The following is a 13,941-nucleotide window of genomic DNA, read 5'->3' on the forward strand; positions in this document are numbered from 1 at the left end:
TGTTGATATCTTTCTATACGAGTGGTAGTTCATAAGGAGTCCTTTTCTTTCCCCTTATAAGTCAGAAAGTATATAGACTGTTTCAGAGTGGAAAGATCTTAGAGAGTTCCTAGTTATGTGTGATCACCAAAGCTGAAACTTCCCTCTACACTCAAATTATAGGCTTTCAAGAAAGAGAAGAAATCTTATTATATACACATTCTTAAACATCTTAAACAGTAATTTATCATTGATTATATGGTAACCATTCTGCAAGGGCTCCAAAACTAAGTAAGAATTTATGCTATAAAATCCTAAAATTCTACATTCAATAATAGTAAACAGATGTTGGTCTGGAATGAAACAAATTAGAAAATTTGGTGGCAATCTAGAGAATTTGGAAGCATTTTGCTGTGGTACAAATAACACAATCTTTGTAATCAGATACACTTTAGTTTCTAAAGACTGGCTGGCTCCTAATCATCCCAATGATATGATTCAAATGTGTGACCTAAATCTTCTGAACTTCAGAGCAGTCTTTTTTTTTTTTTTTTAAACGAGAATAAAGAATGGCACACATTGGAGAGAATTACCTTTAGGTTCAATGAGAAGATTTATGCAACTAATCAAAACTATGTTTGCTCCCAGGGGTGCCTGGCCGGCTCAGTCCCTAGAGCATGTGACTGGATTACAGGGTAGGAAGTTTGAGCCCCACATTGGGTGTAGAGATCATTTTAAAATAAAATCTTTTTAAAAATGTGCTTGCTCCTTCTCTTTGTTTCCTCAAAAAACAATAGTAACATTGAACATGTACGTTGGAAAATGTAAACTCCTTCTAAATCATTGCATAAAAGTAGAATTTTTGCTTATTAAAGGTGAGAGAAAAATGTTGCTGTCTATTCTATTCTAAATAAGTATGGATAGTAAGCGAAGAAATAGTTAAAATCACATTGCTGTGGATTTAAGGTATATATTTTTTGTAACACAAATAATTTTTTAAATATAATTTTTACTTATAAAAATTCCTATGTAATTGAACTTATTTACAAATTCATTACCAATATCAATACTCTATTATATGTTAAATCAGAGGTTTATTTCTAAATAATAAAACAAAACTTTACCAGACTTTTAAAATAACAGACTAAGCTAGTATTTAAAAATGACAACAATCATTGCTTGATTACATGAATAAATTAATGCTTATATATCAATATTTACTAATTATTATTATTTTTTTAAATTTTATTTATTCATGAGAGACACAGAGAGAGAGAGAGGCAGAGACATTGGCAGAGAGAGAAGCAGGCTCCATGCAGGGAACCCGATGCAGGACTCGATCCCAGGACTCCAGGATCACTCCCTGAGCCAAAAGCAGACGCTCAACTGCTGAGCCACCCAGGCATCCCGATAGTTTATTAACTTTGTTTTTGTTATAGTTAGGTGAGAAGAAATTTTAAAAATAGCATCAAATTCTCAAGTAGTGTTCAAGAAAAGATACAGGTAAAGTTATTTTATTCTATAAAATAAACATATCATAGTCTTATAGAATTCGAAAGATTTTCAAAATGATATAAATAATAAAAGGAGCAGAATACACTAACACAACTAAGGATTGCTGGTTATGACTAATAAATAACCTTTTTAGTAGCCTACCTATTTCCCACTTCTTTTACTACTTTTAATGCTTTCAAAAATAGAGGAGCTATATATTTGATTAAATAAATGTAAAATTCTGAACATGGCAGTAAATTCAAGTGTCAAAGAGGTGTCCAAAATACCATTAGAGAGGAGTCTAATACATCAAATCAAAGGTTTAAAGTTGGTTATTTGGAAAATAAATAATATTAAAGCAGTGTCAAAATGTAGTTCTCTGGCTAATATTAAAATATATATACTTAAATTTTTTTGTTTAAACCATTTTATGGTGAAATATTCCACTTTCAGAAATATTTATAGGTTCATTTATTATTTTGGAAGAGTTAAAAAACTGCAAAATAAGGTATATAATTCAGAAACAAAACCTCTATTTGATAATCAGGGGATGCATTAATTTTCTACTGCTGAAACAAATTAGCAAAATTACATAATGTTTAAATTATCAAATGCATTATCTCACAGATTTTGTAGGTCAGAGGCCCAACACAGAATAGGTTTCACAAAACTGAAATAAAGGTATTGGCCCTGCAGGACTCTTACCTAGATGATTAAAGGAAAATTCCATTTCCACACTTATACAGATGGTTTGCAGGATTCAGTTCCTTGTGGTTGTGGGACTGAGGTTCCTGGGCTCCTCCATGTTTAAACTATCAAAAGGGTATCAAATCTTCATGCTTTCAATGTCTGACCTCCCCTTCTGTCATACTTTCTTGTATCCAGCCAGAGAAAATTCTACACTTTAAGAGTACATACAATTATATTAGGCTTTCTTCATATAATCCAAGATAATGCCCTAATCTTAGTCAACTGGTCAATGAATTTAATTTTATCTGCAAACTTCATTTTGCATATAGCAGAACATATTTATAAACATAATAACAGGCAGTGAAGACCATGGAGCCAAATTCTGCCTGCCAGAGGTGAGATCCTTTATAGTTAGGTAATATAAGGACTATTGAGACATAAATATATGTATGAGAAAATTTTTCTCCTTCACATTAATACTACAATTAACTACAATTTGTGGTATTTGTGTTAGGAAAATTTTTGAATTGATTTTAATGAATAAACAAAAATAAAGCATGACAAAGTATCTTCTACATATGGAGAGGCATAGTAGATTTTATTTATTTATTTATTTATTTATTTATTTATTTATTTATTTTTAAAGCTTTTATTTATTTATTCATGAGAGACACAGAGAGAGAGAGAGAGAGAGGCAGAGCCACAGGCAGAGGGAGAAAGCGGGCTCCATGCAGGGAGCCTGATGTGGGACTCTCTCCCAGGACTCTGGGATCATGCCCTGGGCCGAAGGCAGGCGCCAAACCAGTGAGCCACCCAAGCATCCCTCATGTATTTTATTTTTAAATACTACTCTAGTAGTTGATAGAAATTTGATAAAGTATCCAGATTTTAACAAAATTCTGTCAGGAAGTTTATGATAATGTTTGTAGATATAAAGATGTGGAGCCTAAGATTATAATATAGGTAAATATTACCTAATTTTGTGGTACAGCATCTTTTCTTCAGTCTTATTTTGCTTAATATTTTAATCTGATGCATAAAGACATTTTCATCTGATTTTTGGACTGTTAAACACAGAGAAGAATAATTGTCACCTTACATGACAAAAACCCAAAGACTACTAGGTAGGATGATGAACTGATTTTAAATAAATTTAATATGGATAAATATCTGTCCTGCAGTTTGGTGCAAAATATCAACTGTTTATTTTAAACTGAGAGGAACTTATGTAAACAAGTGCATCCAGAAAGATAATTTACAAGTGGTAGCTCACAGTCAATACAAATGAATAATGCAATATGCTTCCAGTAAATCTAATGCAAAAAAATACTTTATTAGTAGAAATACTGCATCTATAAAAGAAATATGGAATTTTTCATCCTCCTCTGTCATAGTTTATCTGGGTGTTAAAAATTAAAAAAAAATCTAAACAAACTGCAACATTCAAACCTTCAAAAATGCAAACTCAGAGGTCACTGTAGCTGTCTTTTAAGAATTACTATGACATTTTGCTATAAATAATTGATTAAACTTTGCCCTGGTAATAATAATGAAAACAGTAATAATAGAGCTAGTAGTCCAGGCTATCATTTTTTGTTTTACTACAGAAGAAGATGGATAAGGAAGGCTCACAGAGACAACTTATTATTCTAACTAAAATAAAAGTTTTAGAGACTTTCTTGTTAATCAGGTAGCAGCTACTGGGTAGTAAATCGGCTTTATTTTTATTCATGTCATCTCTGAAGATGGTCAGGAAGAGACCAATCAGTATTGTGCACAATAATGGTTCCTGTTGATTCCAGAGGAAGGAAGGAATTCAAATTGCTAATTATAAGGCTATTGAACTATTGTTTGTATTTTAAAGATTTATTAAGTCATAACCACCCCAAGAATCATTTTCTTCGTGGAATGTGCTTATATCCTTTTATTTTTCTTATATATAAATTTTTAAATATTTTACTTATTTATTCATGAGAGAGAGAGAGAGAGAGAGAGAGAGGTAGAGACACAGGCAGAGGGAGAAGCAGGCTCCATGCAGGGAGCCCAACGTGGGACTCGATCCTGGGTCTCCAGCATCAGGCCCCGGGCCGAAGGCAGCGCTAAACCGCTGAGCCACCCGGACAGCCCTGCTTTTCTTTTCTAATCTAAGAAATAAGATAACTAGTGAAAAGTCTGAAGAACATGATGGTGAAATGACTTCACAGGACACTTAACTGAAAGAATCTATGTCTGTCTTGAGCTATAGAGGTTTAGCCGATCCCTTCCCTACCACCATCACCTACTCTTCTGAAGGATTCCCTAATCTGCTATAATTACTCATAATTCTATATATGTTTGAGGGTAGGATGAGCTCCAGGCTCAAGAATTTTATGTAGAAATGGTAACTCCTTTTGTTTTCTTTTTAAATTGAAGTGTAGTTGACATATAATGTTGTATTAGTTTCAACTGTCAACTTAGTGATTCAACAATCCTATACATTACACCAAAAAAGAAGGAAATCTTACCATTGTGACAACCTGCATAGACATAGAGGGTGTTACCCTAAGTGAAATACAGACAGAAAAAGACAGACACTACATGATTTCACTTTTATGTGGAATTTAGAAATGATCTCTTTTTTTCAGAAAGAGAGAGAACACAGTGGGGAGGGGCAGAAGGAGAGAGGATTTTTTTTTTTTTTAATATATTTATGATAGTCACAGAGAGAGAGAGAGAGGCAGAGACATAGGCAGAGGGAGAAGCAGGCTCCATGCACCAGGAGCCAGACGTGGGATTCGATCCCCGGTCTCCAGGATCGCGCCCTGGGCCAAAGGCAGGCGCCAAACCGCTGTGCCACCAGGGATCCCAGGAGAGACAATCTTAAGCAGACTCTGTGCTCAGTATGACACCGCCCTGGGATTTGATCCAATGATCCTGAGATCACTATCTGAGCAGAAACCAAGAGTCAGACGCTCAACTGAGCCACCCACGCGCCCCTAGAAATGGTAATTCTTGGTGAATACATGGAAGTTTATGCAAAGAAACAAAAGCTGATTGAGGCAAGAAAAGTATCAATCTGCGGGAAATAAAGACTTCCTTGTATGTTGCCAAAGTGATAGACTCTTTTGCAAGAATAACTCAAGGATTTGACATGAAGCAAACTCATCTCATCACCCTTTTCTGGGTCCAAAGCTGCTGCCTCTAAAAGTGCCATTTCATTGTGCTTTTTTTTTTTTTTCATTTTTTTTTTTCATTGTGCTTTGTATCAGTTAGTGCTGGAGAAATCTTGAATAGCTTATGTACAGAACTGTTTTTAAATTTTATATTATTTTGAAGCTTTGCTTCTTTAGGTTTGGGGCACATTGACCACCCCTGTCTGGCTGAGAACTCTCTACAGTCTGTGGGCTGACAGTGTGCTGATCTTTTAAAAGTTTCTTTCCCTCCTCAACTCTCCTTTTAGGTGAGGTTTCTGTGAGGTCTGTTAGGTGTGCATCCTGCAGCTTATTGGCATAAAATGCACTCTTCCTTTGGTGGCCTCTCTTTGGGTGCCGATTGGGAGAAAGAAAACAATAGTGCAAACTGTTTTGATAGTGAAATTTGACAAGTGTCTTTTTGAAATAAAGAACCAGTCCCTCTGGAAAAAATAAAAAAATAAAAAAAAAATAAAAAAAAAAAACAAGGTTGAAATTAAGTTGGGAAGAATTGATACTTTAACAATGTTGACCTTTCCAATCCATGAGAATGGACTAGCTTTCCATTAATTCAGATCTGCTTTGATTTTTTTTTTTTCATTAGTATTTTGTAGTTCTCTGGAGAAACCCTATAAATATTTTGTTAGTCCTAATAGCTAAGTGCAGAATTTTTCTGAGAGCAATTGCAAATAATGTTTAATTTCAAGTTCTGAAAGTTCATTGCTGCTATATATGACAGCCACGGCCCTTTGTAACTTGCCTTGCATTTTACAATCTTTTTGTAGTAACTTTTCAGTGTGAGGAGATTTTGTTGGTTTTTAGGAGTTTTCTGCATGGAGAGTTTTATTTCTCCATAATCTGAACACATTTTATTTTCTTTTTTTCCTATTGCATGAGCCAGGGCTTGCTAGTATGATGTTTTGAGTAGGAGTGAGGTAAGAGGAAATGCTTCCCATTTTCCCTATCTTGGTAAGGTATCCAATTTCTCAAAATATGTTAGCTGTGTATTTTATAATTTTTTTATCAAAATGAAGTTATGCTCCTGTTTCTTAGCTTGCTAAGAGCTTTTATCTGGATTATTGTTGAATCTTATAAAACGCTTCTATTTCCATCCATTGATGTTATCATACGACTTTTCTTTAGTCTGTTGATGTGGGAGACTACACTGATTGATTCTCAAATACTGAACCATCCTTATATACCTGGAATAAATCACAGTGATCACTGTGTATAAAATTTATATAGGGCCGCCTGGCCGGCTCAGCGGTTTAGCGGCACCTTCTGCCCAGGTTGTGATCCTGGAGACCTGGGATCGAGTCCCACGTCGGGCTCCCTGCATGGAGCCTGCTTCTCCCTCTGCCTGTGTCTCTGCCTCTGTGTGTGTGTGTGTGTCTTTCATGAACAAAAAAAAAAAAAAAAAAAAATCTTGAAAAAATAAAATTTATATATATTAAGGATTTTATTTACTGATATTTTGTTGAGGATTTTTAAACCTGTTAATTAAAGATATTGATCTGTCATTTACCTTTGTTGTACTGGGTTTATCTGATTTTGGTATTAGGGTAATCCTGGCTTCTCGGAATTTTCCCTCTGTTTCTGTTTTCTGGAAGTTATTGTTAAATTGGTATCACTTATTCCTTAAATACTTGGTAGAATTCAAGAGTAAAATCATTTTGGGCCCTATAAGTTCTCTTTCAGATAGTTATTAATTAGTGACTTATATCCTTTAATTGATACAGGTACATTAATAGTATCTATCTCTCCTTCTATAATTTTTGCTAGTTTGCCTCTTCTAAAAATTGGTCCATTTTATCTAAATAATCAAAGTTGTGGGCATAATATTGGTTGTAATACTCCTTTATTATCCTTTTAATGTTCTGTTATAACATTGATGATCCTTGGGGCAGCCTGGGTGGCTCAGCGGTTTAGCGCCGCCTTCAGCCCAGGGTGTAATCCTGGAGACCCGGGATTGAGTCCTACGTCGGGCTTTCTGCATGGAGCCGGCTTCTCCCTCTGCCTGTGTCTCTGTCTCTCTGTCTCTGTCTCTCTGTCTCTGTCTCTCTCATGAATAAATAAATAAATAAATCTTTAAAAAAAAATTGATGATCCTCTATTTCATTCATGATATTTTCTCTTTTTTTCTTGGTTAGCCTGGCTAGATGCTACAAAATGTGTTGATCTTTTCAAAGAACCATATATTGACTTTGTGGGGCTTTTTTTCCAATTTTTTCCTATTTTCAGTATCATTGATTTTGCCTTAATTTTTATTAGTTCATTCCATCAGCTTTTTCTTCTATTTCTTTTTTTCTGTAATCTCCTTAGATAAAATATTTGGTTAGTAGAGTATTAACTTTTCATATCAATTTTAACTCTGTAGAAAGTTAGTTTTTAATTAGGAAATTCTAAATTTAACTGCAAAAATCGATATCATGTTTTTAGTGAAACTGAAGGAATAAAAATTGTCCCATCTTACTTTTCTTGCCAGTTCCTATAGGAGGTGATTACCCTGCTCTCATAAGGGAAATGGAAATGAAGTTGAGCATGAGAATTATTTTAATATTAATAACAAATAATTTAACTTTTGAATTTTTATAATTTTCTTCTTTTAAATTATAAGTTATGTATAATTATCTACACTTTAAAAATGAGAAAGTAAGGTAGAGGGCTTATAGAGGCTTATAAAATTTTCTAACACTATAGATTTAGTAAATTAGTATTAAATTCCAAGTCTTTGTATACTAAGGCATGATGAACATAACTTCCCAGCAGACATGTTTTAGCTCATTACAAACTTATTGGTGGAATTATTTAAGCATAAGATATGCAATTAGTTTGCAGGGGTATTAAAATGGAGACCATATTGTCAAGTGTCATATAACCATATAATATATGGTCATTTCTATTCTTGAGTAATCCTATTATATGGATATCCTAACAGAAGAGTTCATTTTCTACTATATCTTTTATGTAACATTTAAGACCATAATGTGGTAGTCTGGATAATGGCCTCCTAAAGATATTCATGCCCTAAGCCCCAGAACCTATGAACATGTTACCCTACATGGTATATAAGATCCTGCAGATGTAATCCAGTCAAGGATCCTGAGATGGAGAGATTATCCTGATTGTCCTGATAATTGAAATGTAATTACAAGCATCCTGCGAAAGAGAAACAAGAGTATCAGAGTCCAGAGGTTTTTGCATATGAAAGAAGGGCCACAAGCCAATTCAGTCAATCCATACAAATTCTGTAAAGAGCTAAGAAAGATTTTCCCCTGAAGCTTCCAGAAGGAATACAGCAATGCTGTTCCCTTGATTTTAGACTTCTGACCTCCAGAAATACAAGATAAAATTTTTGTGTTCTTCAAGCCCCTAAATTCATGGTAAGTTTTTACATAAGCAATCAGAATCTAACTCACAAGTCCAGGTGGGAGACAACATCCTTTGCCAATATCTTAGGTGATACATATGATTTACAATATTTAGAGACCCAAAGTATACAAAATGATATGTGAAATGAAGTCATGTGCATATGAATTGAAGATGATTAAATTCTTCTTGATGCTAATTTTCTTACCAGTGCAAATATAACAATTTACTATATCCAACGGGATCTTAAAGTCTACTTCTGGAGGAAGGTAACAGGTAGTCTAGAGTTGAGAGGAGAGAGATGAGAGAGAAAGAGGCACATAGAAAGAGACAGAGACAGAAGGGTCAGTGTTTTTTATTCTCAATTAGTAAGTTGTTTCTATGAATAACTGCAGTATTTGACTCTTCCTCCTCCATCTTCAGCATTTTTATACAACCTTCCCACTCTATTAGAAACAGAAGGCCAAGATCTAATGGAGGTCTAAGAGTAAATGATGCATTCTCACTTCTCACTTAATTCAAGTAATTGGTTACCATTGCTTAATTTGCAGATCTCTGATTGAATTCTGACACTTTGCAATGTTAAATGAGCTTGAACAGCAGATGGCTAACTTTAAAAAAAAAATCAAGTAGTTTGAACTTCAGAAATTGGTAAAAGGTAAATATAAAATGCAAATAAAATGAAAAATAAAGTATGTTTACTAGCACAGTATTATTTTTAAAGACTTTATTTATTTATTCATGAGAAACAGAGAGAGAGAGGTAGAGACACAGGCAGAGGGAGAAGCTGGCTCCATACAGGGAGACCGACACGTGGGACTCAATCCCGGGCCTCCAGGATCACACCCTTGGCCAAATGTGGCTCTAAACCGCTGAGCCACCCAGGCTGCTCCAGCACTGTATTTTCATTCAAGAACACTCACAAAATAAGGTGTATCAGGGACCTTAAAATAGTAACTAAATGATTGAAAGAATCATCAGTTTATTTTTTTATATTTGATTTAATAGAAAACCTCCTAAATAATTCCATTCTTTCATGAATTATCTACTTAGTAAACACACCAATAAAATTATGTACCAGTCAAAAATTTGTGACTGTTCTAGTTACTAAAGATATAAAGATACAAAAGGACATTTCCCTTACTCAAGAATCTTACATGCAAGTGGGGAAGACAAAGTAAAACAGGATTGGTATAACTATAGAAGTATACAAGTTACTCTTACACTTGATAGTTGGGAAAAGGAAGAAAGTGGATATCAGGTAGAGATAATTTAATTTATAGTAAAGTTTCTAACTTTAAAACATCAATCTTATCCTTGCCCCATAAATAATAGTAGTGATACAAAGACATTACAACATGTGAAAACAAAAACTATAATTTAGCTATATACTAAATAACTAGTTTTGATGCAATACGCACAAAACTTAATCAATATAATATTTGTGATTAAAAAGCCTTAAAAATTATGTATTATTCCAAGCACACCATTGGTGCCTATTGAACAAATTCCACAGTTCTCAATTATCTGGATGAGGGCTATTAATGGTAACATCCAATTGATGTAAAAATACCCCTAAGGTTTCCGCATCTATCTGATTCTCCAAATTTCCAAATTCTCCTAAAATGAAGCTTTATTTTCTTATTCTGTTGGAAGTTTTAGAATAAGAGAGAACAGAAAGCCTCATCTGCTGGTGGGAGGATAACTCTGAGAGCCCACCCTCTCTCTTTTTTGGTAATTAGGAACTTTGTAATAAACAGGCTTGAAGAAAATGGTGATCAGAAACAGGAATGTGGAGTGGGCTCAGGACTAAGCCAGAGATCAATTCACAGTTCCCAGTTCACAGAAGGAGATGGTCTAAAGGCAATCTGGCCTGGGAAAGTACTTTCTGCACATTTGAACTTATCAAGGGAAATTGACAGTTTATATCAATTCAAAAGAGGACAGTTTAACAAGATAAGCAAATATTATAGACTTGAAACCCATAATTTTTGTTATGTAAAGTTGCTTAAGATATCTCTTCACTCATTTCAACCAAAAATTATTTATGAAATAATTTCAAATTGATGCTTTTGAACATAGCAGTAGTTATGACTACTTGAAACCAAATAAATTCTCTGTTCATTTTTGTTTTGTGGTTGTTAGCTAGATAGCTAGAAAAAGCTGTTCCTAGTTAACCAAAACTATTAAAAAATTTATATTATATTATTCATAATACTAATAAAAAACATTGAAAACACATTTCTTGAAAGTACATCTATCTAAGATAAATGCCAGAATTCTAGGAAATTATGTTACATTTTGTTAAAAATAAACAACATCTGGGGCACCTGGGTGGCTCAGTGGTTGAGCATCTGCCTTCAGCTCAGGTCATGATCGTGGGGTCTGGGATTGAGTTCTGCACTGGGATCCCCACACAGAGCCTGCTTCTCCCTCTGCCTATGTCTCTGCCTCTCGGGGTCTCTCATGAATAAATAAATAAAATCTTAAAAATAATATAAAATTTTAAAAAACAACATCTATTTGAACAGCAATGAAGACAGCAATTGCATTGGTAACACTTCATTTTTTTAAAAAAACATAAGTTAAATATATTCTTCAATTTCTGATATCCTGATTCCAAACGTGTACCACATTATGGACCGAGGAATGAGAGAAATGTCTGTGCTGGTGGAATTTTTTCTCTTCCCTTGTATTTTCGCCAGTCTGCTACCAGGATCATCAAGTGATTATCTCTCTGAAACACATGTTAGAGCTAGTTTAGAGGACTTCTGACATGATTGCATACCGTCTGAATCTATGGGCCTCCTTCAAGTTTTGAAGAGTTTGACAATTAGTTACCTTCAGGAGGAGTTAAGAATGCTGGCTTTAGAATAAACCCACTCAAGCAGTCATCTCACTGTTCTGAGAAAAGCACCCCCTAAAGGGACCATAGATTTAAAAACACATAACCAGCCAGTTTTTTTCTGGTAGTAGCTTTGATGTTAGAGACCAAGCAAACACACCTGGTGCTGACTTTAATGTATGTTGAGTATTCTTTGTATGTCAACCAAAAGACAACAAAGACAAACCCTCCAAACCCAAAGGATTATTTGATATCATAATAAATTTCATTAGTTTCCATTTAAAAATAATAATAAATCTTCCATTTAAAAATAATTATCTGCAAAGATTCATTTTAATCTCATTTTTCCTCTCTTCTTCCTCCTTGACTAAATGTGCCAACATTCTCATTTCACTGTCCCCAAGGAGTTGTACTTACAAGGAGAGCAATGTGGATCATGCCACCATGGAGCAATGGAGCTCTACAGACTCTGTCTCCTACATAACACTTGCTCTCTGAAAGGGGGAAAAATTAAGTAGAGTGGACAAATGTGAGAAACGAAGGATAACATTTTTTATTATCCACTATGTGAAGGATGCCATACTTGGAAATTTTTACATACCGATTGCATGAAACAATTTAATCTTTTCAACAATTTTAAGAGATAAATATCGTTACCATTTTACAAAGAGGAAGAGGCACTGAATCGCAGAAAGGCCAATAGACACCCAAGGTTACACAGCTAGTTAGTAAAAGAAACAGAATCTGTATAGGATTAATCCCAAATGCCCTGTGTTCCTACCACACGAAGCTGACCAATACAATTCCATCAAATTTAATTGACCATGCATCTACTGTACCATATCTGTTCTTCAAAAAATTAAAGTAATTTTCTTCTGACATATGCTTTGGGGTTTTGCACAATCTCTACATATTTTCTCCACTTCCATGCGTAATCCTCCAGAGAATAAAACCAAACATTTGTATTCAATTATTTTATTCAATTATTTACCATATATATAGTTGCCATTTTATTAAACTAGAATATAAATGAAGATTAATGATTTGGTTCCATTTTGTTTTAGCAAATAGAGGCATTATTGCTGATATTCTTTATTCATTACTAAACTTGATTTTTGGCCTGTTACCGCAAAGACTATTTTATTCTCCTAATTGAATTGGCATTATTCCTGATTAAAACCATTTTAATAAGTTATACTAAGTACTTGAAATATCGTCTCAAGTGTAAATTATTCTTTTCTATGTAAGGCAATTAATTATCTGAGCTTTTTCAGTATGTTATTAAGTATAAGAACTATTTTCAATAAACATTAAGTTAACCCTCTTAATTTAAAAAAATGGTTATTTTAGACTACTGCTACCAAGCAGATTACAACTTCCTGAAATATTGCCAATAACCTCATACCACTGAACTGCCGCTCTCTCACAGCACTTTAACATGCTCACTTGCTTTCAGGCTCCACCTGGCTCCTCCTTTGTAAGGATGATATGAGCAACACTTTCCAGTAATTTTCCACTTGTACTTATTTATTTTTGAACTTCATCTATGCCAATTAAAAATCTACATCACTTCGAAATTCACCTTGTCAGCTTCTACACATTGAAACTTAGAGAAAAGCACTATCCTGCCTGGATAGTCTTAGGAACCGGTATTATTTTGATGTTCTTTATCTCCTACCCTCCCCCATATTTTCAGTGTTTCCATGGTTTTATTCCCCAAGCTTCAAACACCTCAACACTTCCAGATCCTTTTATGTCAGCAGAGGTCCTCCTCTCATGCTATACTGAGGACACTTGGCCTACCGTGTGAAAGCATCTTCACTTACCAAGTTCCTATACACTCTGGCTTTGTTACAAACAAGACAAAAATCATCTGTGAAAAGAAAAGCTTCCACATACTGTTTCTAAACTCTTTTCTTAAAGGGATGCCAATTGTTATGCCAATTGTAACTTGAAACGCTGCAATTTTGATTCCTTTATCCCGACTCAGAGATATTGTTCAACTCTCTTCCTCATTTCTTACATTATCACTCTTTATCGAGTGCCCTTCTTTGCTTTAATTTTTTTTTAATTTTTAAGTTTTTTTTTTTTTCTTTAAGTAATCTCTGTACCCAGCATGGGGCTTGAACTCATGACCCAGAGATTAAGAGTCGTAGGCTCAGGACACCTGGGTGGCTCAGCGGTTGAGCATCTGCCTTTAGCCCAGGGCATGATCCTGGACACCCGGGATCAAGTCCCATGTTGGATTCCCTGCATGGAGCCTGTTTCTCCATCTGCCTGTGTCTCTGCCTCTATCTTTCTGTGTCTCCTATGAATAAATAAATAAAAGTTTAAAAAAAAAAAGAATTGTAGGGTCTTGTGGCTGAAGCAGCCAGGCACCCCTAAAAAAATTCT

General features: G+C 34.5%; 1 long non-coding RNA gene across 1 annotated transcript in view; it reads left to right on the forward strand.

Annotated features, from left to right (window-relative positions):
• The window catches only part of LOC144287549 (uncharacterized), a 70,258-nt gene that overhangs the window by 44,064 nt on the left and 12,253 nt on the right, over positions 1-13,941 (forward strand). The window lies entirely within an intron of this gene.

The sequence above is a fragment of the Canis aureus genome, chromosome 17 (genome assembly GCF_053574225.1).
Source record: "Canis aureus isolate CA01 chromosome 17, VMU_Caureus_v.1.0, whole genome shotgun sequence".
In the NCBI taxonomy this organism is placed as follows: Eukaryota; Metazoa; Chordata; class Mammalia; order Carnivora; family Canidae; genus Canis; species Canis aureus.